This window comes from Streptopelia decaocto (assembly GCF_964273445.1).
Source record: "Streptopelia decaocto genome assembly, chromosome: 3".
NCBI classification, from domain to species: domain Eukaryota; kingdom Metazoa; phylum Chordata; class Aves; order Columbiformes; family Columbidae; genus Streptopelia; species Streptopelia decaocto.
The window spans coordinates 16683074-16709362 of record NC_138656.1 but is presented as its reverse complement, the minus strand read 5'-3'; positions in this window follow the sequence as shown (position 1 = coordinate 16709362).

The window sequence follows — 26289 nt, the reverse complement described above, 5'->3', positions numbered from 1 at the left end:
CCTGTGGAACAAGGGGCCTTGCAGAGGGATCTGGGTAGACTGGAGCATTGGGCAATGATGGATGGGCTGAAGTGTAACAAGCCTGAATGTTGGGTTCTGCCCCTGGAAGGGGGTAGCAGCAGGCACAAGTCTAAATGGGGAGTGGAGCGGCTGGAGAGCAGCCCAGCAGAAAGGGATCTGGGGTGCTTGGGGGCAGCAGCTCAAGAGAATCCAGCAGTGTGTCCAGGTCCTGAGAGGGCAAACCATGTCCTGGGAATATTAAACACAACCTGAGCAGCTGGCGAAGAGAGGGGATTGTCCCATTGGGTCTCGGGTTGGTGTGGTCTCACTGGAGCACTGTGTGCTGGGCTGGGCCCCACCATTTGAGAAGTATGTGAAGGTCCTTGAATGCATCCAGAGGAGGGCAACAGCTCCCACTGGTTCCAGCCCAGCTGCTTCTGCCAGATGGCAGCAGCCATAGTCCTGACACCAGCCTGGTGGGGGGCAGCTCAAAAGCCCTGAGTATGTGTAGGTTCAGAGTCTAAAACATCAGCACCAACAGCTGCAAATCTTCTCCCCTTGTCATGGCACCAGCCATTCCCAGGCTCTCATGGGTTTCTCGAGGTTAGTCAGGATTTTCAACATTCATGGTTTGATCCCAGCTCTTCATGATGAGTCCCCATTCTTTTCCTCCACCAGGAAGGGCTTGGTCATGTCAAAGCTCACTCACTGCTGGTGGCAGCTTTGCTGTTGGGGACAGTTCCCTGTGCCCTGACCTCTGCCAGTGGGACCTCCTCTGTGCACAGGGACTCCCAGCCCCTGGGAGGTTGTGCCAGCACCCCCAGGTGCCTCCAGCCCCAGGAACCCAGAGAAAGCAGAAACCACAACTCTGGAAACACAAGAAAAAGACAGACAGCTTGGGTCTGAAAAAGCATAAATAAATTATTTGCAGAAAAAAAGCAACTAAATACAACAAACCACAAAACTCTCTCTTCTAATGTCAACCCCACTCCACCAAGCCCCACAACACCATCAGGACTTCAAGAAAAAGCAGCAGTATGGCTCTTTGCCTGATGAGCAGCTGCTTGCCAAGCAGACGTGGGGGTTCAAGGACCAGCTCAATAGCAGCTGCTTTGTGTTCTGTTTGCCCTCATGGAAATGAAATTTGCTGCAGCTCTGGGACATGCTGGGGACAGGGCAACTCTGCCATCAGTGTGAAGCCCCAGCTGGATTCAGGGGCCGGGCACTACACAATCACCCACCCCAGCCCCAGCCCAGCGACAGGCAACTGCCCCTCACTGCACAGAGTGGATGGGAAGAATGTGCCTATGCTGCTGCTGGTAGGTCTGTCTCCATTCCCATCTTCAACCAGATGTCCACCTCCATCTTTTCCTCCATTTTCATCTCTACATCAATGCCCATCTCTTCCTCTATCTTCATCTCCACTTTCACCTTCTTCATCTCCCCTTTCATGACCCCAAACAGCCAGCTTTGCAGCCCCCAGCACAAAGTGGTGTATCCTAAGGCAAAAGCCAAGCAGAAAAGTGCATTGGTCCTGCCCTGGCCAACCCAGCAGACCTATGGGATGGGGGTCCTGGCACACCTGTCCCCTCTTGCCACCCAGGAAGAGCCATCGGGTGATGGGGTCCCTGGGCAGGTCCCTGGGCAGGTCCCCAGCAGGAGCTCCCTGGATGCTGGGCAGCTCCTGGGCCACCAGCACCCATGATCGAGCACCCACAGAAAAGCACCTGCAGCTGGAAGATCCTCCTCTCCCATGCACCTTGGCACCTTCAGGAGCAGCACGTTCTTGGGGATCTGCTGGAGCAGATAGGGCAGGGGTGAGCAGCCATGTCCCAGCCTTGTGGGAGGGTCCTGAGCACAGACCATGGCCCTGCACCTGGCTTGGTGCCCAGAAGCTCCTTACCCTGCAAAGGTGGCTCTTTGGCTCCATGATAGGCTGCCCTGGCTTCAACCTGGAAAGTGGCAGAGGAGGCACCAGTTCAGGCTCCGGGCAGCACCAGCTGCTCCTGGTGAGCATCCCTCCAGCAGGAGCCTGGGGCACCCTGGGCTCCCCTGGGGACGTGTCTCCCCAGGCAGGGATGCTCGATTTCAGCAGGGGACCAGCAGCCCAGAAGGGCTTCTCCCAGCTTGTGGCCTTGCAGGGGTGAGTAGAGAGAATGTGACAAGCTCCTGGCTCCCTGAGCTCCCCAGAGCGGGATCCCCACTCCATGCCATCCCCATGGTGCCTGCTTCAGACTGTCAGGGCAATGGGGGTGCCCACTGCCATGGAGCGTGGCTGTACTTCCAGCAGCACAAGTGTCCTCTTCCTCTGGACCTTCGTGATACCAACATGATGGCAGCAGTGAGATGGCACCAGGATATTGGGAGCAGGCGAGAAGCTCTGGGCCGCACATCTGAAGCACTGGGAGCAAAGGAGAAGGGCTGCATTGTGCTCATCAATGGGCACCGGCAGTAGCAGCTGGAACATGGACCAGGATGTCGTACCTGTGTGACGTGTCTCTGTCAATGGGAGATGGACCATATCCACACATCTCAGGCCACCTTCTGCACAAGCATTTGCCCATTTGGTTTTAAAATCAGGATTTTTTTCTCTCTACAGCCTCATGGGATTGGGTGTGATGGGCCCAAGGACACTTTGAGCCCAGCTCCAGGGATGCCCACATTTTCTGCATTTCTTGGCCAGTAAAATGGTTCCCCTTCTTTCTCTCTGGTGTCAGGGACACTAAACCCAGGAATTAGCACACTCTGCATGTTTTTTTGCCGCAGTTGTCTCATTTGCATGTCTCCAAGGCCAGGCCTGCATCCTGAGAGCACATCCGAGGCAACAAGGACACTCTAATTTAGAGCATTTAAGAACTTGAGTAAATTTGACAAATTACAAATGGTCTCCATGGTTTAGGGTGTGCAATGCCACTTGTCTTCTCATCTGGTCTTGTATTCTTTTGTTGAGAAGGTGACCTAGCAATATGAAAATATAAACTTTTGTTAGCAAGCTTTGGTCATTTACACCTTAATTTCTGACAAATTAAAGTCCCTGCCTGATTATTCAAGCTATGCAACTATGTCATGAAATAAAAAAGTGTATAATTTCTAGGAGCCATAAATGTATGTGGGTTATTATTACAAAAGAAATAATATTTAAAGTTATTTAATTCCCTTTGTCCACATAAGCTCTATGTTTAGCTACACCAACACTTTAGTGATTTAATCATTAGCTCAGTGACTTCCTTTAAGCACGCTGTACTTCTCAGCCTCGTCTCTCAGCCTCATCAGGATGAGGTTGGGAAGCGTCAAATACCTGAAACATAGGTGCACCATAAAGATTTGGAGCAAACCTGTCCTGCCACATGGCCGCCCTGCTCTGCTGGTGTGGGGCACTGATGGGAGCACTGACCAAGGGCAGGGGGATCAGCTCTTCTCACTCTATCCCAGAGATGCTTTGCCTGCAGATTGTGGGGAGTTGGAAATCCCTCCAGCTGGGTTCTGGGCAGGGTCTTTTCCTGCCTCCTGGGGCTCTTGTACTGTAATTAGTGCGGTGTGATCAAGTGAATTATAGGTTGGAACTGAGGTGGGAGAGAAGGGTGTTTTTACGTAACAGCAGAATTTCCTGACCTCCCATTTACAATCTCCTCAGGAAAATCTCCTAAGGAGAAAGCCCTGGGCCCAGCACAGGAGTTTGAGCAACCCCTGCTTGTAGGGCTACTGCCATTTTCTGCGTTCCTTGGCCAGTAAAATGGGTCCCTTCTTGCTCTCCAGGGTTAGGGGAAAACACTAAACCCAGGAATTAGCAACTCTCTGCAGTTTTGCAGGACTCTGAGCAATCCCCCTTCTCCAGCCTTAGAAACCCAATCTCAGGCAGTGGGGGCTGAGTGGCCAGTTCAGAGCAGGTTCTGCAGGAACTGAACCTTGTCAATCGAAGCTCCTGCTGCTTTGCTGGATGACCCTGGTATCCCCGGCTCTGTGGTGGAGTGGAGGGTCTGACCCTTGTCTCAGCCCCTTGGCCGGCAGGGCCTGCTGCGGTGGCACTGAAACTGTCACCTGGCCCATCCCTGTGCCCGGGCTGTTGTAGTTCTTGCGGGCAGGATACTTTAAGGGCCCCAGAAGGGTCCCAGCTCTTTAGGGGAGGAAAAGGTTAAAAACAAACAAACAAACGAACAAAAACCCAGAGAAGAAAACCAAGCATACATCTCCTGAGTCCACAAGGTATTTGGGCATTCCCCAGAAGACAGACCTTGGACTCAGGGGCCTGTGAGCCAAGAGAGTTCTGAGCGGCTCTCCTTTGGCTTTAGGGCCCTCAGAAAACTGAGGGAACATGAGGCCAAGGCCTGGGCAAGGCAAAGGGGCAGCAGGGGTGGTTGGGGTGTCTCCCAGAACACACAGATTCATCTTCATGCCCCCAAAAGCCAAGTTTGCTGATGACAGGCACTGGGAGGGGCTGTTGACTCTCTTGAGGGCCTTGCAGAGGGATCTGGGTAGACTGGAGCATTGGGCAATAATGGATGGGCTGAAGTGTAACAAGCCTGACTGTCAGGTTCTACCCCTGGGAGGGGGTAGCAGCAGGCACAAGTCTGAGTGGACCATGTCCTGGGGCCATCAAAACCAGCCCGAGGAGCTGGCCAAGAGAGGGGATTGTCCCACTGGGTCTCGGGCTGGAGCACTGTGTGTCAGGCTGGGCCTCACCGTTTGAGAAGGAACATGAAGGTCCTTGAATGCATCCAGAGGAGGGCGACTGCTGTGGTGAAGGGCTGGAAGGCACAGTCACTTCTGGTCAGCCCTGAAGTGATCATGCAGTTGAACTCAATGATCACATACATCCCTTTCAACTGAATTATTTGATTCTAGTCACCCATGGAGATGTCTCCACAGCGTGATCCCAGCTTTCAGAGGTCTCCAACTCAGCCAATTTTCATTTGGCTAAATAAAAGCCTTTTAATTCTGTTTTCCCTTAATTTCCCCCCTTTCTTTATATTCTGAGTTCAGACTAAAATAAGCATTTGCTTACCACTGGTATGACAGCCAGCCAGGACACATGGCAGGGGCAAGACCACTGTCATGGTCCCTTTGGACCTCTCAAATTTACAGGACAACGTACCCTGTGATTTTGACTTTATTTCATGAGCTCATTTAGAGGTACAACAACCAAACATGACATACAGAGGCTCAGTCCCCTTTTCCCAGACTGGTCCCTGATATGAATGCATTTACCATTCAAGTCCTAAGGTTTCAGAACTTAGAACTCTTAATCTATGCCCCTATGAGCAAAAACCACATAACATACCCAGCCAACAGTGCTCTTCCTTCATCCTCTGTCACGGTGTGGGCATCCGCTGTATCATATGGGGAAGCACAAAAGCCTCAGCAGTCCAGCTGCTGCTGCAGCTGCTTCAACAGCTCTTTGGGAAAGCTGATGTTTTATACTCTCCAGCTTAGAGGTTTTGTCTATACAACTAAACACAACAAACTACAACACTCCTTCTTCTAATGTAACCCCCACCCTACCAAGCCCCAGATCTCCATCAGCCCTGGAAAAAGGCAACAGCACAAACCTTTCACTGAGAAGCAGCCCCTCATCCAGCAGAGCTGAGGGTTGCTGAGCTGGGTCAGTGACAGCAGCTGCTTCAGGCTGGGTGTTCATCCTTACGGTCACAAGATTTGTCACAGCCCTGGGACATGCTGGACACAGCGGGACTCTGCCAACAGCATGAAGGCCCAGCTGGAGTTGGGAGCCGGGCACTACACAATCACCCACCTCAGCCCGGCCACAGGCAGCCCCCTCCCCTCTGCACGCAGTGGATGGGGAGCATGTGCATGTCCTGCTGCTGGTAGGTCCATCTCCATACCCATCTTCAACTAGATGTCCACCTCCATCTCTTCCTCCATCTTCATCTCTACATTCACTTTCATCTCTTCCTCCATCTTCATCTCCACTTTCATCTTCTCCACCTCCTCTTCTACAACCCCAGCAGCTGATTCAGCTAAGCCCAGTATAAGGTTTGGTATCATAAGGCAAAAGCAAAGCAGAAAAGTATGTTGGTTCTGCCCTGGCCAGCATAGCACACCTGTGGGATGGTGGTCTTGGCACCCCTGTCCCCTCTTGCCACCCAGGAAACACCATCGGGTGATGGGGCCCCTAGGCGGGTCCCCAGCAGGAGCTCCCTCGAAGTTGGGCAGCTCCTGGGCCAACAGTGACACAGGGAATTTACAATTAACTAATTAACACTTAAAGAACTAACACTTGACACTTAGAGAACTAACCCTTACCCCGCACCACTAGACTTAATGAGTCAACAGAGAGTTAACCCTTTAACCCACATAATCTTGCTTAGCTTTGTGTAACTTATTGTATGAGAAACAGGAGTTTTCTGATGCCTTGCAAGGATAATAATCCTTGGGTGCACCCTTGGTGCATCCTTGGGTGAATTAGATAACAGAAACTTGGGCACAGGACAGGAGATACACCAGTTTTAACCAACTCAGCAGTCTGAGTCCCAACCAACTCATCACACTGGACAAAAGGTGACCATGTAAAGAGAAGAGGACTTGTGTTCACGATCACTGCGCAGCTGCAACCAGGAGGAGCTGGAGGTGGAAACTGTGGAAATGGTCTCCCGGAACTCCTTGTAATAAGAACCGCCTTCTCGGGGACAGGTTATGAATATGTATAGGTGTTCCTAAAACTTTCATGAATATGTAACACTTTACTGCATTTAACCAAGCTCACAGCTACTGTAAATTTACACTGACGTGAAATGATTTACGGGGAATGACTTACGGGGAGAAAACATGGGCTGTGGCCTCCAGCAGCTTTCCTGGGCAGCCCCAGGGATGGTCTGAGGCATGAATGATTCTTTAGCAAAAGTGAAAGGTAATGCAGAAATCTCTCTTTTTGCAGCTGCTGAAAAAGGTAATAGTCAGTTAAAAAGGAATAATAGTTGATCTGTAACTGTGTGTTATCTTTTGTAAGTGCCTGGGCATTCCATGCATTCCATTCTAAATCATAAAGTAACTCATAAGTCGTAAAACCAACCAGCTGTGTCTGTGTGAGATGTGTGAGTGTGTGCTAATTACAGTAATTACTGTTTATGGTGGTATGCTTTAGCCTGTGATCTGTATAAAGAAGAAGATGAGCTTAAACCACCTTGATTTAAGTCATGTGACGTATGAGTTAAAATTACAGTGCGCGCGGTGTAAGAAGTACATGAGGATATGTTTTTCACCCTCCTAAGTCAGGGACATAACAACAAAATGGGAACCAGTTCCATTAAAATACTAAAGTACCATCTTGCTCTTCTTAGGATGCATCCTTACACATTAGAGTAACAGTGGGAATTCTGATAAAAGAAAGTTTGAGATAATATTGTATTCACGTGTGGTTTGAATGTGGGGTTATATCAATTAGTGGCAATTAATGTTGTTCTGCAGAACTTGGAAAATAGGATGAGATACAGTACCATAAGTTAATTTGCTTTTATTGTTATCTAATAATTTTGAGACCAGGAAAGGATTTAAGTTGTTAAACTCTGATCCATATTGAATTTATGTGCTAGTCGGAGATATGGGAAAAGAACAAACTAAATGTTAGGATGGATGTGAGCTTGGGAGAGATTGTATTTAAGAGTAGTTCGAAAGTGGCTAGAATATGAACCGAATTGGATCTAGGAAAATAAAAATAATGGACTCATGTTTATTATGTTGTTTTTCTGACATCTGCAAAAGGTAAATGGGACTGAGGAATGTAACTATTGGAATTGTATATAAAGTGTATTATGACTGGAATTAAATGAAAAAACAAGAAAGCAAATATCCCAGGCCTGTGTTGTAACATAAATTTCAGGCCTGTGCCAAGCTGTAAGACAAACTCAACCTTCCCCATCCACGTGGCCTTGCCTGTGTCTAAACTGCAGCAAGGAGAGAAAGGAAAAAAAATAGAATAAAAGCTGCTAGAAGTGGTGGAGGGGGAAGGAGCTGGAGGGAGGACAAGCCGTATGCCTCTGAGGGTAGCCTGACACCCGGGATAGTGCGAGCTCCCCTAGAGAACTTATAGAAACTGAGTGCAACAGAAAGTAGAAATTGGAAATGTTGTTAGATGAAGCCTGGAGAGTATTCAGTAACAGGAAAAAGGAAGATTGTTGAAAGGATAGGAAAGAAGAACTAAAGAGGCTGGAAGGCTTTAAAAGCCTTTAGAGAAAGATCAATGTATATTGGGAAAATGAATGTTGGGGAAGGTACAGAAGTAGTAGGCAGAGAGAGAAATGGACAGTAGCAAGTTTTGAAAAAAACTGATGGGAACCTGGAATGAACAGAAACAAGTGGAATTTTTGGTGGATTGTCAATAAGTAACAATTACATAGTAGGTAAAGGGAGTCACTGGCCAAAGTGAAAGGGTGTATTTTTGTGAACCTTTGAAATACAAATTGGGTAAACAAGTAGGTATTGATAAATTTCTATATATGCCCAATTTCTTGAAACCTTTCTGGGGAGAAATTGGGACAAATGGATGCAGTAATCAGAGTTAAAAAAGGAGAAATTACCCTGGAGGTAAATGATCAGCAATATATGAAAATAATGGGCTTGCTTTTAGCAACTGTTCCCACAGAAGGCAAGATTAATGAAGAAGTCGTGAAAAAAGTGTATCCCAGGGTATAGGCTACTGATGTACCTGGAATGGCAAAAATGCTCTACCCGTTGAGGTAAAAATCAAAGAAGGAGAAAAGCCGCTAAGGATAAAACAATACCCTTAGAATAGGGATGACAGGGAAGGAATTTGGCCAGTAATAGAGAAATTTATACAAATTGGGTGATAAACAGAATAACAGAGGACCTCTACCCAGTGGTAGCAAGCCCATACACCTTTCTGACTGTATTAACTCTGATTTGATTTGGTTTACTGTTTACGATTTAAAAGATGCCCTTTTGCCTTCCTCTCCATGAAGCAAGCCAGATAATATTTATGTAAAACCCAGCTCACATGGACGGTGTTGCCACAAGGATGTAAGAACAGCCCGACAACACTTGGAAATCAGCTTACTAAAGATCTTGAATCTTGGGAAGCCCCATCTGACGAAGGACAGATGCTACAATATGTGGATGACATTTTGATCGCTACCAGAATAAAGGAGACGTGCATAACCTGAACTGTAAGTTTGTTGAATTTTTGGGGGCTCCAAGGATACCAGGTATCACAGCAGAAAGCCCAGATGATACAGCAACAAGTAACTTGTGTTGGGGTTCACTTTGCTGCACAGGAGCTCAGGTGCTGCCTCAGACCATCTGTGGGACTGCCCAGGAAAGCTTCATGAGGCCACAGCCCGTGTTTTCTCTCCGTAAGGCTGCTCATCTCTGTCACTGGGAGACGGACCATGTCCACACATCTCAGGCCACTTTCTGCACAAGCATTTGCCCATTTGATTTTAAAATCAGGATTTTTTTTCTCTCTACAGCCTCATGGGATTGGGGGCGATGGGCCCAAGGACATTTTGGGCCCAGCTCTAGGGATGCCCACATTTTTTGCATTCTCTGCATTCCTTGGCTGGTAAAATGGGTTCCCTTCTTTCAAACTCCTGCAGGAGCCAAACAGGAGATGGATGAAGGGAACTCACCGTGTGCGTCTGAAATTGGAGAAAAATGAGGAGCAGATCTGTGTTTACATGGACCAGTGGGATCCAGGAGTTCAGGAGAAGAGTTCAGACAGCAGTGTCTGGCACAGGGGCAATGCCAAAAATCTGCACTGGCCGTGCAGGATAGATAACTCCTGAATCCTCCTTTCTTCAGGGAGCAGCCCCACAGGCTGGGACATGCAGGGGTTCCTGACACGGGGCTGTACTCACCCACAGATGCGGTGCAAGCCCTGCAGTTCAATGCTGTCTGCCTTCTTGTATGTGGCCATATTTTCCCCTAACTTGAGGGTGCAGTCTGAGAAGCCTTGGCAAATGTTGGCACAGGTGGTGCCTGATGCCAGCTGCCTGGCCAGGTGCCCTGCCAAGCCACCAAGTGGGTCGGTGTGAGCACCCAGACATTTGAGGACAGAGCCCACCTCATTCCTGGGGTGACATGAGTACTCTGGGGCTGCCACAGTGCCCATGCCACCAAGGCATGGTGAGCTCCCTCTTCCATGCAGAGCACACTGTTAGAGACTGGAAAGAATTATGTTTCAAATATTGTGCCAAAACCGGTTCCTCCAGCCTCAGGAGGTGGGTCACTCAGGATAAGGTGATAAGGTGAATTGTGATTTACATACCAACAACAAGCTAAGGGGCCACAAAGGCCAGCTGGCTGACAGTGAGAGGAGGGCGACATGCCAGAGGGCACATAGCTACACTTTCTGATATACCCAGCATTGCACAAAGGGAAGAGATGAGACCCTTCAAGATGGCCCAAGACTTGTCAATCTTTTGTGATAACACCTCCACAAAAGACCAAAAACTACAGAAGTAGGAAACCCAGAGAGCTATAAAGGCCCTCCTTGTGCAAGCACTGGCAGTGCCCACCCACCATTCTGAGGACCACTCTGTCCACCAGTCTCATCTCATGAACTGAACAAGACACCGGAGGTCGCCGAACGTCGCTGAATCTGAGACCATAAACTCCACCACACAAAAGCAGAGCCATAAGGATGGTGAAATCTTTCTCTCTTTTTTCTTTCTTTCCTATACCTCTATTCTTTCGCTTCTCTTTTTATAAGTAATAAGGTAAAATAAGATTTACAGCCCCACATATGCTGCAAACCTTTTATGTTTACCAATTGAACCTACAATAATGTAAATCTTTCTGCCACCAAATCATATGCCAATTGGGCCAAGCTGCAAAATAAAAGCCTTTTGCTTACAGACCTTAAGTACTGTGTGTACTTGTTGGAGCGAAATAAGGACTCAGCGAAACAAGTCGATTCAATGTGAATCACGCTAAAGCCATTTATTACAGAAACAAGTCTCCTTATATATGTAACTATATTCTAATCACGCGTCCACGCTCCAAGCATGGATTCGCTAAATGAGTATCGTGGGCTGTCCGTGCGCTGGAGTCTCACTGATGATACGTCCGATGATTCACGCCACGCCAGGACCCCGGTGATTGTGGAACGCCCCTCTTTCTCACAGCAGATTCTGTTCTCAGCTTCTCGAAGCGGCCTTGCGATTCCGTTGAGCCTGACTAATTCAGCAACAGATCTTTATCTATCAAAACCCCTCCACATGTACTGTTTTCCAACCAAGGGGACCCACAAACCTGAGACACTTCTCCCCCCACTCCTACGTCTGGGTGGGATGTGACACACACAGGAACATCACTCCTGCCCTTGACTGTGCCCAGCCCTGCCTGTGTTTTCAGAGAGCCTGAAAGACCCGCTCTGCCAGGGCAGGGAGCAAATGCGGGGGCAGTTGGTGTGCGCACTTCCAGCCTGCCCTGGCTGCTCACCCACACCTGGCACCAGCACCCATGGCCTGGGGAGATGGCAGGGACAGGTCGGGGGACACGGCCAGCTCAGCACGGGCAGCAAGGACCCACCAGTGAGAGACATATGGCACTGACCCAGCAAAAAGGGAGGGGACCCTGCATTGCCCTGCACCTGGACACCCACCCGAGAGGGCACTGGGGAAGTAGCTCCTCCCCAGCCCAGGCATCCCCAAATCCCATCCCGAGCACCCTAAACACCCACCCGGGCAGCCTTACAAGGAGTAGCAGGCCAGGCCTGGCTGTTGTCACATCCTCCTGCTGGATCCACCAGCCCCAGGCTCAAGCCCCGCTGCTGCTGGTGCTGTTGCCCGTAGCCACGTGGCTGGCAGCGCTCCCTGCCTGCATCCATAAGGAGGACATGCGACCCATCTCCTTTCAGGTAGTTGCAGACAGCGATAAGGTCTCCCCTCAGCCTCCTTTCTGCCAGGCTAAACAGCCCCAGTTCCCTCAGCTGTTTCTCATCAGACATGTGCTCCAGACCCCTCACCAGCTTCGTTGCCCTTCTCTGAACTCTCTCCAGGACCTCAATGTCTTTCCTGTAGTGAGGGGCCCAAAACTGAACACAGGATTCGAGGTGGGGCCTCACCAGTGCTGAGTACAGGGGGACAATCGCTCCTCTAGTCCTCCTGCCCACAGTATTCCTGATACAAGCCAGGATGCTGTTGGCCCTTTTGGCTACCTGGGCACACGGCTGGCTCATGTTCAGCTGCTGTCAATCAACACCCCCAGATCCGTCTCTGCCAGGCAGCTTTCCAGCCACTCTTCCCTGAGCCTGTAGCGCTGCCTGGGGTTCTTGTAACCAAGTGCAGGACCCGGCACTTGGCCTTGTTGAACCTCATACAATTGGCGTCAGACCATCCATCCTGCTGGATCAGATCCCTCTCTAAAGCCTTTCTACCCTCCGGCAGATCAACACTCCCATCCAATTTTGTGTTATCTGCAAACTTTTTAAAGGTGTACTCAATCACCTTGTCCAGATCATTGATAAAGTTATTGAAGATATTGTTAGGACAAAGTCCAGAAGCACACATCTCATGTTGGATCCTCTACCACCTGCGAAAAAAGTTATCATCGGTGCCCTGCAGAAACCTCCTGGACTGTGTGTGCTTAGCTGTGTTGTCTTCCCAGCAGATACCAGGGTGGTTGGGGACCCCTAGGGGAACCAGAGCCTGTGATGGTGAGGCTACCTCCAGCTGTCTGTAGAATACCTCATTGACTTCCTCTTCTTGATCAGGTGGCCTATATTTAACACCCACCATGTCACCCTTTTTAACCTGTCCCTTAATTTTTACCCATAAGCTCTTGACTCATTTCTCATCACCCCAGGCAGAGTTTGATACATTCAAATTGATCTCTGCCATAAAGAGCAACGGCTCCACCTTGCCTCGCTGGTCTGTCTCTCCTAAAAAGTGCAGAGCCTCCCATGACAGCCTTTCAATCATGTGAGCTGTCCCACCATGTGTCTGTAATTGCAAAGAGATCATGGCCCTGCAACCACACACAGATCTCTAATTCTTCCTCTTTGTTCCCCATGCTGTGTGCGTTGCTGTACAGAGAAGTAATCAAGCATGCAGGATTCCCATGAGGGACGTAGAAGGATCCACCATAGCCATACACACCCTGGAGGTGGTTGGCCTTTTGGGTCTCATCTTGGGGTGAAGGTCAGGAACATTTCTCGCTGCTCTGGTTGGCCTGGCTTATTCCTCGGTTGGATGTGGTGGCGTGAGCGTTGCCACTTTGGACACCGTCCCTGAGCCCTTCAGTTTAAAGCCCACCTTGCCAAGTTAGCCAGCCTGCTGCCAAATATTCCCTTGTTTCTTCCAGACAGGTGGATCACATCCCTCCCTGACAGGTTATAGTCCTCAAGGAATGTCCCATTGTCATAAAAGCCAAATGCTTCAGGATGTCACCAGCCACAAAAACAGGAGTTAATGTGCGTTATACATATGTTTCTGGCTGCCCCCTTTCCTCCCACTGGTAGAATGGAGGAAAAGATGACTTGGGCACCAGTTCTATTCACTTGCGGCCCCAGGGCTTGATATCTTCCTTGATTCTACCTAGGTTCCGCTTGCAGTGTCATTCATGCCTACACGGAAGAGTAGCTGTGCTGTACAGATGCAGAGTGAGATCAGAGACTGGAAAGGGATGACCATTAACTGTGAGGGAAACTTCAGCTACTGCCTGAACCAGCTGGAGAAAAACCTTTCTGAGGGGTGAGGATGGCTGCCAGACATGACGGGATGGTTGGGAAGACCCTCTTCAGGCAACATGGGAGTATAATTGGTTGGGATTATGAATTTCGTGGAGGGGGCAGATTAGTACACCCATCACCACCATTAAGGGGTTTCGTCCCCATCCCCTGCTGCCCAGCCCTCACTGGAGTGCCCATGGTACAGAGGTGTGTTGTCAGCGCCCGTGTTCCACCTGCAACGCTGGTCCCCAGCAATGAGCACAACACAGCCCCTTCTTCCCCACGTCGCACCTCAGCCCGTCTTCTCGTCTCTTCCTGCTTTCTTCTCGTTTGCCCTGCTCCCACTCCAGCCCTTCTCTCCTGCTCCCGGTACCTTGGCTACTCAACCCAACCCTCTGCACCCGATCCCACCACCTCAGCCCCACTTTGCCACTGCTGTTGTGCTTCTCAGTCGCAAAGATCCAGAGCAAGAGAACACCTGTGCTGTTGGAGGTACAGCCCCGCTCCATGGCGGTGGGCAGGCGCATTGCCCGGGCAGGATGGAGCAGGCGTTGTGGGCATCGCATGGGGTGGGGACCCCACTCTAGGGCGCTCAGGGGGCCGGGAGCTTGGCTCATCCTCTCCACCCAGCCCTGCAAGGCCAAGGGCTGGAAGAAGCCCTTCTGGGCTGCTGCTCGCCTGCTGAAATCCAGCATTCCTGCCTGGGCGGACACATGCCCAGCAGAGCCTGTGGTGCCCTGGGCTCGTGCTGGAGGGATGCTCGCCAGGAGCAGCTGGTGCTGCCTGAGCTGGTACCTCCTCTGGCCCTCTCCAGGCTGCAGCCAGGGCAGCCCAGCCCTGCCTGCAGAGCAGCGCGTAGCCTAAAAGCCACCTGTGTAGGGTCAGGGGATTCTAGGCACTGAGGCAGGCTGGGGGCTGGGGTCTGTGCCCGGGACACCCAAAGGGCAGAGACATGGCTGCCTACCCCTGGCCTCTCTGCTCCAGGAGATCCACAAGAATGCTCCACTCCCCATGTTGCTGAGGCACATGGGAGCACAGGATCTTCCATCTGCAGGCGCTGTCCTGCGGGTGCTGGTGGCCCAGGAGCTGCCAAGCCTCCAGGCCACTCCTGCTGGGGGACATGCCCAGGGGCCCCATCACCCCACGGCTCTTCCCGGGCGGCAAGAGGGGGCAGGGTTGCCGAGACCCCCATCCCACGGGTCTGCTGGGATGCCCATGGCAGGGCCAATGCACTTTTCTGCTTGGCTTTTCCCTTACGATACACCACCTTGTGTCGCGTGCTGCAGAGCCGGCTCTTTGAATGCTGGAAAAGATGAAGAAGAGGAGAGTACAGACAGTAATGGAAGAGGCAATGGAGATCGATGTGGTAGTGGAGATAGAGGAAATGGAGGTTGATATGGAGATGGATGAAGAGATGGACATTGATATGCAGATGGACGAAGACATGGACATTGATATAGAGGAGGATGAAGAGTTGAAAGTGGATTGATTGTTGGGGATGTTGGGGACGTTGGATGGGGTGTGGTGGGATGGGATGTGGGATGGGGTGGGATGGGGTGGGGTGGGAGGTGGGGTGGGAGGTGGGGTGGGATGGGGTGGGACGGGGGGGGCCTTCCTGGGGGTAGATTTTTGGTGGGTTATATTTAGCTGGGGTTTTTTCTGTAAATATATACATTTCTGTTTTCTCAGACCTGAGCTCTCTGTCTTTTTCTTGTATTTGCTGGATTGTGGTTGCCGCTTGCTCTGGGTTCCCGGGACTGGAGGCAGCTGGGGGTGCTGGCACGGCCACCTGGGGGGCAGGGGGTCCCTGTGCACAGATCGGGTCCCACTTGCAGAGGTCGGGGCACTGGGCACCAGTGGAGGAAAAGATGACTTGGGCACCAGTTCTATTCACTTGCGGCCCCAGGGCTTGATATCTTCATTGATTCTACCCAGGTTCCACTTGCAGTGTCATTCATGCCTACACGGAAGAGTAGCTGTGCTGTACAGATGCAGAGTGAGATCAGAGACTGGAAAGGGATGACCATTAACTGTGAGGGAAACTTCAGCTACTGCCTGAACCAGCTGGAGAAAAACCTTCTGAGGGGTGAGGATGGCTGCCAGGCATGACGGGATGGTTGGGAAGAACCTCTTCAGGCAACATGGGAGTATAATTGGCTGGGATAATGAATTTGGTGGAGGGGGCAGATTAGTACACCCGTAACCACCATTAAGGGGTTTCGTCCCCATCCCTTGCTGTCCAGCCCGCACTGGAGTGCCCGTGGTACAGAGGTGTGATGTCAGCGCCCGTGTTCCACCTGCAACGCTGGTCCCCAGCAATGAGCACAACACAGCCCCTTCTTCCCCACGTCGCACCTCAGCCCGTCTTCTTGTCTTTTCCTGCTTTCTTCTCGTTTGTCCTGCTCCCACTCCAGCCCTTCTCTCCTGCTCCTGGTACCTCGGCCACTCAACCCAACCCTCTGCACCCGATCCCACCACCTCAGCCCCACCTTGCAGCTCGTAAATCACAAAGATCCAGAGCAAGAGAACACCTGTGCTGTTGGAGGTACAGCCCCGCTCCATGGCGGTGGGCAGGCGCATTGCCCGGGCAGGATGGAGCAGGCATTGTGGGGTGGGGTGGGGGGGGCATGGGGTGGGGACCCTGCTCTAGGGCGCTCAGGGGGCCGGGAGCTTGGCTCACCCTCTCCACCCAGCCCTGCAAGGCCAAGGGCTGGAAGAAGCCCTTCTGGGCTGCTGCTCGCCTGCTGAAATCCAGCATTCCTGCCTGGGCGGACACATGCCCAGCAGAGCGCGTGGTGCCCTGGGCTCCTGCTGGAGGGATGCTCGCCAGGAGCAGCTGGTGCTGCCTGAGCTGGTACCTCCTCTGGCCCTCTCCAGGCTGGAGCCAGGGCAGCCCAGCCCTGCCTGCAGAGCAGCGCGTAGCCTAAAAGCCACTTCTGTAGGGTCAGGGGATTCTAGGCACTGAGGCAGGTTGGGGGCTGGGGTCTGTGCCCGGGACACCCACAGGGCAGAGACAAGGCTGCCTACCCCTGGCCTCTCTGCTCCAGGAGATCCACAAGAATGCTCCACTGCCCATGTTGCTGAGGCACATGGGAGTGCAGGATCTTCCATCTGCAGGCGCTGTCCTGCGGGTGCTGGTGGCCCAGGAGCTGCCAAGCCTCCAGGCCACTCCTGTTCGGGGACATGCCCAGGGGCCCCTACAGCCCCATGGCTCTTCCCGGGCAGCAAGAGGGGACAGGGTTGTCGAGACTCCCATCCCACGGGTCTGCTGGGCTGCCCAGGGCAGGACCAATGCACTTTTCTGCCTGTCTTTTCCTTACGATACACCACCTTGTGTCACATGCTGCAGAGCCGGCTGTTTGGATGGTGGAACCAATGAAGAAGAGGAGAGTGCAAAAGATAACGGAGGAGGCAATGGAGATGGACGTTGATATAGAGGGGGACGAAGACATGGATGTTGATATAGAGGGGGACGAAGACATGGATGTTGATATAGAGAGGGACGAAGACATGGAAGTTGATGGATAGCTACATTGCTGTGGATGTTGGGTGGGGTGGGGTGGGGTGCAGTGGGGTGCAGTGGGATGGGATGGGGTGGGAGGTGGGATGGGGGGGTGGGATGGGGTGGGAGGTGGGAGGTGGGGTGGGATGGTGTGGGATGGGCGGGGCCTTACTGGGGGTAAATTTTTGGTTTGTTATATTTTGTTGGGGTTTTTTCTGTAAATATATACATTTCTGTTTTCTCAGACCTGAGCTCTCTGTCTTTTTCTTGTATTTGCTGGATTGTGGTTGCCACTTGCTCTGGGTTCCCGGGACTGGAGGCAGCTGGGGGTGCTGGCACGGCCACCTGGGGGGCAGGGGGTCCCTGTGCACAGATCGGGTCCCACTTGCAGAGGTCAGGGCACTGGGCACCAGTGCAGTTCATGGGCTGCTGGAGAGTCATGTCCCCAACAGCAAAGCTGCCACCAGCAACAACTGAGCTCTGGTGTGACCAAGCCCTGCACTGATGCTATCAAAGTGCATAGAGAAGGACCCATGGGCAACGTGTCTGTTGGAGGTCGCATAGTGGTCATGAAATGATTGAGTTTTGTATTCTTGGAGAAGTTAAAAGAGCGGTCAGCAGAACTGCTACTTTGGACTTCTGAAGGGCAGACTTTGAGCCTTTCAGAAGCCTGGTTGGCAGAGTCCCTTGAGAGGCAGACCCAAAGTACAAAGGATTCCAGGAAGGATGATCTCTCTTCAAGAACGTCACCTTTGAGGCGCAGGAGCAGGCTGTCCCCATGTGCCGAAAGGCGAGCTTGCGAGGAAAATGACCCACCTGGTCGAATACAGAGCTGCGGCTGGAAGTCAGGAATAAAAGGAGAATTTATAACCTCTGGAAGGAGAGGCAGGCCGCTCAAGAGGAACACAAGAATGCTGCAAAGTTATGCAGGGAGAAAATCAGAAGGGTCGAAGCCCAACTAGAGCTGAGCCTGGCCACCGCTCCGAAAGGCAACACAAAATGTTTCTAGAAACAGATCAGCAACAAAATGAGGGCTAAGGAGAATTTCCTTCCCCTGATGCATGTGGGGGGAAACATAGTGACAGCCCCTTCTCCACAGCTCAGCCCATCTTCTGTTGTCTCCTTGCTTTCTTCTCGATTGCCCTGCACCCAGTCCAGCCCTTCTGTCCTGCTTCAGCCCTTCTTACGTGCTCCCACCATCTCTGTCCCATCTTGCCACTGCCGCCATGCTTATACTTTGTGAAGGTCTGGAGGAACAGAACACTTGTCCTGTTGGGGGTACAGCCCTGCTCCATGGCGGTGGGCAGGCGCATTGCCCGGGCAGGATGGAGCAGGCATCGTGGGCATAGCACGGGGTGGGGACCCCACTCTAGGGCGCTCAGGGAGCCGGGAGCTTGGCTCACCCTCTCCACCCAGCCCTGCAAGGCCAAGGGCTGGAAGAAGCCCTTGTGGGCTGCTGCTCCCCTGCTGAAATCCAGCATTCCTGCCTGGGCGGACACATGCCCAGTAGAGCCTGTGGTGCCCTGGGCTCGTGCTGGAGGGATGCTCGCCAGGAGCAGCTGGTGCTGCCTGAGCTGGTACCTCCTCTGGCCCTCTCCAGGCTGCAGCCAGGGCAGCCCAGCCCTGCCTGCAGAGCAGCGCAGAGTCAAAAATCCTGGGCACCGAGGCAGGCAGGAGGCTGGGGTCTGTGCCTGGGACTAACCACAGGGCAGGGACTTGATTGCCTACCCCTGCCCTTTCTGCTCCATCAGATCCACAAAACCATGCAACTCCTGAAGCTGCCGAGGTGCACGGGAGTGCAGGATCTTCCAGCTGCAGGTGCTGTCCTGTGGTTGCTGGCTCATGGGTGCTGGTGGCCCAGGAGCTGCCAAGCCTCCAGAGAGCTCCTGCTGGGGACATGCCCAGGGGCCCCATCACCCCACGGCTCTTCCCGGGCGGCAAGAGGGGGCAGGGGTGCCCAGAGCCCCATTCCACGGGTCTGCTGGGCTGGCCAGGGCAGGACCAATGCACTTTTCTGCTTGGCTTTTCACTTACGATACACCACCTTGTGTTCCATGCTGCAGAGACGGCTGTTTCGTTCATTTAAGGGGAGATGAAGAAGATGAGAGTGGATGTTTTGGTGGAGGAGGCAATGGAGGTTGATGTAGTGGTCAAGACAGAGGAAATGATGGAGGTGGATACAGATACGGATGAAGAGATGGACATGGGTAGACAGATGGACGAAGAGATGGACGTGGATATACGGATGGATGAAGAGATGGAAGTAGATGGATAGTTGCAGTGTTGTTGGTGTTGCGGGGCTGGATGGGGTGGGGTGGTCATTAGTAGATGGAGATTTTTGGTTTGTTGTGTTTGGTTGTGTTATTTTCTGTAAATATATATATATTTATGTTTTTTCAGACCTGAGCTCTCTGTCTTTTTCTTATATTTGCTGGATTGTGGTTGCCGCTTGCTCTGGGTTCCTGGGCTGGAGGCAGCTGGGGGTGCTGGCTCGGCCACCCGGGGAGGCAGGAGGTCCCTGTGCACAGAGCGGGTCCCACCTGCAGAGGTTACTGCACTGGGCACCCCAAGTCTGTAGCACTGCTGGATCCGGGACTTGGCCTTTTTCAACCTCTGGGAGGTTTTCTCCCTCTGGGAGATCAACACTCCCACCCAATTTGGTGTCATCTGCAAACTTTGTAAAGGTGCACTCAATCACCTGTCCAGATCATTGATAAAGATATTAAACATGATCACTATGCCCAAGGTGACCTCCAACCAACATGCTACCAGTGAGTCCTTTTCTATTTACAAACAAGAGATCCAGTGCAGCTCCTTCCCTAGTAGGCTCACTAACCAGCTGTGTTAGGAAGTTTTCTTCCATGCACTCCAGGAGCCTCCTAGACTGCTTTCTCTCTGCTGTATTGTACTTCTAGCAAACATCTGGTAGGTTGAAATCCCCCTTAAGAACGAGGGCTAGCAATTGGTGACTTCACCCAGCTGCTTGCAAAATATTTCATTTGCATCTTCATCCTGGTGGGGTGGTCTGTAACAGACCCCCACCAGGATGTCCACCATGTTGCTCTTCTACTTGATTCTCACCTATAGACACTCAAGCTTATCATCACCCTCATCAGGCTCCAGACAATCAAAACGCTCCCCAACATACATGGCTAACCCATCTCCTCTCCCTCCTCACCTATCCCTTCTGAAGAGTCTATAGCCATCTCATGCAGCGCTCCAGTTATGGCAGTCATCCCACCATGTTTCTGTGGTGGTAACTATATTGTAGTTGTTCTGCCTCACAATGGCTTCCAGCTCCTCCTGATTGTTGCCGGTGCTTCATGCATTCGTATAGATGCACTTCAGCTGAGCCATTGATCTCGCCAAACCCTTTCTGGTGAGACTTAAATTCCATTGCAACCATCCTCGAGTGCTTCCACAGTTTCTAACACATCTATAACACTTGTGTTTCTCCTACCGCATGGTTCTTCACTCCCTACCATAGGTCCTTCATAAGAAATTCTGCCTGCTTGCCTCTGCATGGTGCACTGGCAGTTCAGCTCTTTCTCAAAGGCAGGTTTTGATGGACCTTTTGGGGGACCTGGGGCTGAGGATTGTCCAGCTGTGATTTGTATTTCTGCTTTCCAGTGCATTTCTATCTGTTTTCACACATGCAATAGAAACTCCTGTACTCTTTTCTCCTTTTGAGCACAGTTGACTAAAGGCAGGAATCCCTGGGGAATTCTAAATCAAAACCTTGTTCTTACTTTTTGATGACAGTTATTTTGAATTTAAATAAAATAATTCTAATTTAACTTAAAACGGAACTCACACTTTGGACTAAAATTTCAGAGTTGAATAATCAGAACTTGAGTATCTTCCTAGACACATTTACAAAGCAATATTGTCCCAAATAGTTAATGATGCAGTGCTCTCTCAGTCCTGCTGAATGTAGGAAGAAATCTATTTTAAATTAATTCCCAGTCAAAAAGTCTGAAAAGCTACTCTTGCTGTTGGCATTGTTTATTTGCAACAGTAGAAGTATGCTGAATGTCAAGCTTCATCCTGAAAATACCAAGAACTTGGTCCTTTATCTAGCAAAGCCCTTCATCATAGGACTTAATTTTGAAACACATAAACAGTTCCTGGTGACATCTGCAGAGTAAGTAATTTTCAACAGTTTCAGTTAAGCACACAAGTCCTCCTGGACCAGAGGGATTTGTTTCTATGGTGTGCAGAGCACAACAGCTTAAAAAAATTCCTGTCAATAGAGGTTGGTTTTGGTGTTGTTGACCATGGTGCTTTGTATGGGCAAGCAGGGCAGGGGAGGGGGGACCACCTCAAGCTGTCTATGGCATTTGGGAGGTACAGGAAGCTTGTCTTCATGCCTTAAAATTTCTGTTCTTCGTGCCAAATATTTGGTTTCACAACATCAGGCTCCCCCAGGAATTGGGGGTTTCCATGTGATTTCAGGGAGAGGTGGGTCCAATGCAGATCACTGCCTGGTGGGTGAAATGCTGCAGAGTTGGAGGATGAAATGTCACAGCATTGCTCAGTCCTTGGAGATTGGAAATGGATGCTGGTGAAGGAGGTTCCTGTGCTATGGACTAAAACCCGGCCCAGACATCACTGCACTGAGTGCTTTTAATCTGATGGAGCCTTCTTTATTCAAATGGCATCCCTGTCAATTGACATCAGGAGTTAAAATCAATACTCTTGAATAGAAATATTTCAGTCCTTAGTTATAACTAGATTTTAGTAACTCCCTCCTCTACTGCTTTGGCCATGCAAAGTTTTCTTTCATTTCTATGCCTGTTTGGGAAGAAAGCCTGATAGATCATTGCCTGTATACACCAATTCTTCTGTAGAAAGGGAGAGTTTATGTGGGCAGGTGCACAGGAGATAAATGGACAGTATATCCATGTGTTGACAGGAACTGTTACTGGCATGAAAAAAGTTTCATTTCAATAACACTATAAAACATGAAGCCAATAGCTTCGTGGATAGTGAAGCACATACTGAGCACGCTCATCCAATCCTTACTAACATGGAGAGAACTCTGACTCAGATGGGTTGTAGGAAGGTCAAGCTGAAAACATCTTGCTTACAGCAAACGCAGTGGTGACAGCACACAGGTAGTTGCAGAGTTTAATTCAGGCTGGTGAACGTGGTGGCATACACAAGGTGTCTTCTGGCTGTGGGAATATAATAAGGCACTGTGGGGTGGAAAGCAGCTTGGGCAGCTGAAAGCCTTAACGATCAGGAGCTCAGAATATGACTCAACAGGAATGCTCTGTAATGTGAAATATGGTGGGAGTTTTGTTTTGTTTTATGAGAGTTTACTGCTACTTTTAGTGGCCTTCCAGAAATTAGCTTTCAGCTAATGTGGAGTGCATTTACAGTGCTGGCAGTATGAAGTGCTCTCTGAAGGAGCAGACTTTCTGCAGTTTCAGTTTCTGCATTTTTTTAGTTTAAACAAATGAGAAGGAAATAACTAGCGATTAAACTTAACAGCTAACACTGCTTATAGCTACTGAACACATTACAAATGGTTTTCTGTGTGGAGCACCTTCATGTCTCTGAGGATTCTGCTTGTGTACAGAAACAATGGTCATTTTGCTCCTAGCTATAGGCTGTCCTGTGTCTATCCAGACTCTTGCATTGAAGTCTTTTGTTATTTTGTGGTATTGCTCATTCCAACCCAGAAACAGTTAGACTGAAAAGATATCCTTAACCTGTGTGTGTAGAAAACCTGAAAGCTACAGGTCAAGGTCTGTCAGTTAAATCAACTAGTATGATAAACTAATGCCACAAAACCTTACCCAGAAATTTGTGCTGCTTTTGCCATTCAAAGAGTTGGCCAGTTCAGTTCCTGACATCTGAAATACCACCTTTGGCTCAAATAGTTTTAATGCAGCATTTTCACTTGTGCATGCTCTGAGGTACTTGTGAACTGTCAGAACAGGCAAAAAACTGCAAAATGCTCCTTCAGATGAAGTAAAAGCGACCTTTTAGAGAGATACATTGCAAAAGGGTTGTTCTTCTAAGACATTTGGTACCGTCTCATAAGGTCTTGAGCAGCCTTGCACTGTTTATCATTAGATGGACAGGAAGAGCTTGATGGGATGTAGGACTGGGCATGGGGCTGGTTTTGGAGTTTGCAATTTCCTTCCCCTTCCAACTCCTTACATGAACCAGAAACGGGAGATTTTGCTTTAAAAATAACTGTGGTGACCATCTGAATCATTGTCATGGTCACTGAGGCTGATTATTTCCTCTCCTGAACCTTGCCTTGACAAGTTCTTCCCAAATCTATGGAAAATATTATTACTGCCATTTGTCTCCTCAACAGAGGAGAACAGGGAAATAGTTTCATTGCGTTCTATTGTTCTTTGCTACTGCACGACAATCTCAGCTCCTGAATTTTTAATTTGTAATGAAATGCAAACTAGAATGTCATGGTTAAGGAATCATGCCCCATAATATATCTTTAAATTGAGGTGTTGACAAGTATAAATTACAGCAGTTTTAATCAGTGCACTTTATCTTTTTATTACTGTGAATGAACTCTAGAGACATTATTTATGAGAAATCAAGTGATATTTTATAATGGTAACCTTAAAGGGCCTCCTTTCACTTAATTAGCTAAAATCAGTGAAATGATGTGACAGTAAGCAGGATCAGAGCTTCCTACTCCATCTTTACTGAATACATCTCACTCCCTGGACATAGTTTAGATAATCTGGTAGTAGACGGAAGATTTTAGTGGCTGCTGCATGTCTGCCTGTTGCACCAACTCCTAAAATATGGCCAGGTTTTTATACTTAACAGAAAACCCAAGATTTCTCAGTGCCTGAGAACACAACATGGAGGCTTGCATCACTTCAGAAAGAATTACCGAAGTTCCTCTCTGCCTTGTAGATATCTGGTCATCTAAGAATCCCCTCTAGCTTGGAGAATATTTTAAAGACAAAAAACTTGTGTTGACCTTTCAGATGCAGAATAAGCATGTTCCTAATGAACAGTGCCTGCTTCAGAGGAAAAACTGTCTTAATACACATTGATAGTGGAACTAATCAATTAGATTGGCTTCAGTTGAGTTTCAAACTGACCTGCTTGTACAGAACATGGAAAATAAAACTGTGGGAATTTCTTTCCACTTAGTTATAGAGGCAGCCAAGAAAATTGTTATTAGTGAGTGAAAATTGCCTTTTGTGCAGCGTAAAGAGGAGTAAGCCCCAATGTAACAAACATACCCTTAAAATGTCATGAAATACAAAGAAAAAGACTATGTCAGTGACTCTGTAAAAATGCTTTGAGCAACGACAGAATTTTGATGGAAAATGCTTACAGGATGAACTGGACAACACTTTTCCGAATGATCAACATGCAATACAAAAGTCATGTGATTTTCTCTCATCTCGAAGGACCAAAAGTGCAGAATCTCAGCTGAAACTTTTTTCTGATTTAGAGAGATACTTGTGACCCTGAGGAAGACTGATATTCAAACACAATTTTGACAAATCTGTGAAAGAAGATACTGCCAGTTAGGGATCCCAGGTCCTAAGAAAGCCAACATACAGCTGGCAGAAAAGGCAAGCAAAACCCCTGGTGGTTTAATATAACAATAAAATGTTAAAGTTGTCTTGATGAAAACTCTGTTCTATCTGATTCTTTTAATTAATGGAGTAGGATCAGAGGGAATAGTCTGACCACCAGGTCAATGTAGAATTTTATCCCATTATTTTTCTGGGGACCTGAGGACACTGTGTCTAACGCAAGCACACCTTTCAGAAAGACATGTAGTCTTGGTTTCAATACTTCAGTAAGCTGCGGCAAATAATCACGCTTGAAGTTTAAAAATGTGCATCTAGTTTCTAATTCATATTTGCCTGGCTTTAGTTTGCAGACATTAGTTCTTGTTTTATACTTATTATTTGACTTCTTGTTTAATACTTAATACTTGTTCTTTGTGAAAGTGTTTATGATCCAGACACTTCTTGTTTTTTCCTTTTTGAATGTAACAGCATATCTACCCTGGTATTTAGAGCAATCCTCAGTCTGCATGAGCTGAATCTCACACTGGAGCCCTCCATGCTGTCACCTTATATTTGTAGAGTGGAGCTTTTCCTGAGTTCAGTCTTGACCTATGTCTAAGAAATAAAGAAAGGAAATGGGGTGCAATAAGGAGGGGAAACAGGATACATGGGGACAAATGTCAGAAGCACAAAATCCTTGGTGATGGCTGATGCCCTGTGCCAGACTTTCTGTGGTAGGGCTGGGGCACGGACATGCCTTCAACTCAACCTAGAGCAGGGTTTTCAGAAAGAAACAGAGATGCTGCCAGGGATTGCAAGAGCAGCATGGAAAATTGGAAAATTTTTAGAAAATCCTCTGGACAACTCTGTTTTCCAAGTACAAAATAATTCCTGTGTTTTTCCCCTTCCTCGTCTTCAAGAAAAGGAATGAAAGATTAATGTCAGAATTTCAGTGTTACAGCATCCATTTTGCCAGTGATTTGCAGTGTGGTCAAAAACCAGCAACAGGTACAATAACATATTCTGGTTCTGTCAAACGTTGGAAGTAAAAAAAAAAAAGGAGAAATATAAATCACATTTCAACCAGAGAAAATGCACGTTTTATAAATAAGAAAATAGTGGAGAAGATGAGAAACTGTTTCATGCCTCACTGTCCATTATTTAAATTGCTACATATTGCTACATGTAAGATACTAAAACTGCAAGAAGGAACAAAAGATGCTGAAAAATGGTGGAAAAAGTCAAGTGACAACCTAAGAACAGAGACTGGCACACTAGTCTCAGCTTACAGTGACCTGCAGTGACCTGCAGCCATTCGGAAATGAAAATAATTTTTAAAGAAATATCAACTGTTGGGGATGCGGCAGCAGAGGTGGTTGTGGGGCTTCATTTGCAGGAGGTCCCTGGAGGGGATGGTGGGTATCCCCCTTCCTATTGCACACATAAGGATGGTCACAGACCTGCAGGAACTTCATATGAAACTCTGTCAAGTTTTGCTGAGGGGGAGAGCTCCTCATGGCTGTCATTCAAGCAGAGTGTCTGACTGCATCTCCAAGGGGGTTGTATGAGCCTGGAGGGGAAGGGACCTTCCAAATGAATGCATGTTGGTTATTAACATTTATTGG